We start from the raw sequence: 1,919 nt of genomic DNA, 5'->3' as shown, positions 1-1,919 counted from the left end.
TCTTACTTTGAAAAGACTTTATTTTTATGGAATTTGAAGGGGGAAATATTCTTTTAGAGCAGAAAATAATACCAATGACATGGTCAACATAATCATTATTTTCACCAGAATCTGCTCTTTTTCCATATTTCATCATGGATTTTGAAACTCTACTTTTCAGAATGATAACTTTTATCATGCACTGCTAATTTTAGAGCTTTCAAAAGGTTTTATTGCTTAAGACATTTTAGGCACATGAGGAGCTGGATGTACTCCCAATATAAATGAGGTAGGCTTTAGAACTACACACAAACTCCCGTGGACATTTTTAGAAGCATTTGGATGACACTGAGATTAAAAAAAGAGCATTCAGAGGTCTCTTTGCCCTCCTGAGCTTCACATAGCTCTGTATTATCTTAGCAATTTAGTAAATGCTGAGCACCGTTTCTTTGATGAAAACGATTTACCGACCTGTGATTCCAATTTTAGCAGTCCTAAGAGGTCTAACATGAGAGAACTAGATGTCCTTCCACATCATGACATTAATTATCTCAATTAAAACTTCCTTGCTTTTTTTCACTTTTTGTGAAAGTATGAGTACCCTGTCTCTATAAATCAGAGATATCATGGTCTGTAATTGAGGTAGATTTTCTGTTAATATGTAACAAAGCAATGGCTGATGAAAAAAATTTAAGTAGTTCTTGCAGATGGAAAACATGTCACTGTATTATAATCATGGAAGATTCATTTTCAACACACAACAAGCAGGTAAAGGGTTTTGAACTAGTTATAGGTTTTCTGCTGGAGTGAGATTCTCTTGTAAATTCATAGAGTGCTGAGGTTGGAGGAGATCTTAAAGATATCTTGTTCCAAACCCTGACATGGTTTGGAACAGCCACTAGATCAGGATTTGCAGGATTCCATCCAAACTAGATTTAATTTAGTTCAGTTTAATTAAAATAATTTCTGGAGAGAATATTGCTTTTTTTCAATAAAAGACCTTGAAGTTTCAAAAATATATATATTATATTTAAGTACAGGGTCTGCTCCAAAAGTAATGCCAAACAGTTAGATGTGAGCACAGTGAGGTGGTAGGTGGTGCATTTCAGCAGTGATAACAGAGATGTGAATGACAAGCCAAGTTGAGAATGGCCATGTACAGCTGTCACAACATGAAATGAAGAATGTCTCAATCAGCTCATTCATGTGAAATGGATCCATCAGCAAATGGTGGTGACTCAGTTGAAAAATACTGTGTTGTACCTGAGAACATGTTCTGTCAAAAAGTGTTATTTGTTATTGTGCTCTTTGTGGCTGTTATAGTCTCCATGGAAATAGAATGGAGGCATTACTTTTGGAGAAACCTATGTATATCAAAATTCAAGAACAATGCATAATTTGATCAAAACTGCCAAACAGTTTAATTCGGATAAGATTTTCTTATAGGGAAGTAAAATTTCATTGTTACTGGTATATTAACTAACGTAATCTGGAAGAAATGTGGTTAAATCTGCTTTGAAAGTTCACTTTCTTTTAAGCAAACATCTTAAAATGGTTAAAACAGAAAGGTATTGCAACCATTTATGAAGCTTCCCTGTATGTAACAGTACACTTACAAGAATATTGTGCAAGTATAGATTACATCAGAAGGATTTACAGTAGTAACCTAGCTTGTGTGTGCATTTATTGGTAGTAATAAATGCTTAAAATTGGCTTTGAAACATTTCATAGTTCCTCTGTATAAAATTATAAATCTGGCATAAGGTGAAAAATGACTCTGAAGCATATTTCTGAATAAGTGTTAAATGTGTTTCATTTGTGAGTTGTTATGTATTATAGGTATTTGATCCTCCATGCTGTATACTTTAATATACTTATGAAAAGGTACAGCTGAGTGTAGTTTGATATAAGTGGTTATCCATTTGAAAGTGCATTCATGA

This window comes from Meleagris gallopavo, chromosome 1 (genome assembly GCF_000146605.3).
Source record: "Meleagris gallopavo isolate NT-WF06-2002-E0010 breed Aviagen turkey brand Nicholas breeding stock chromosome 1, Turkey_5.1, whole genome shotgun sequence".
NCBI classification, from domain to species: domain Eukaryota; kingdom Metazoa; phylum Chordata; class Aves; order Galliformes; family Phasianidae; genus Meleagris; species Meleagris gallopavo.
The sequence above is the reverse complement of the archived record's forward strand: the minus strand, read 5'-3'. Positions refer to the sequence as shown.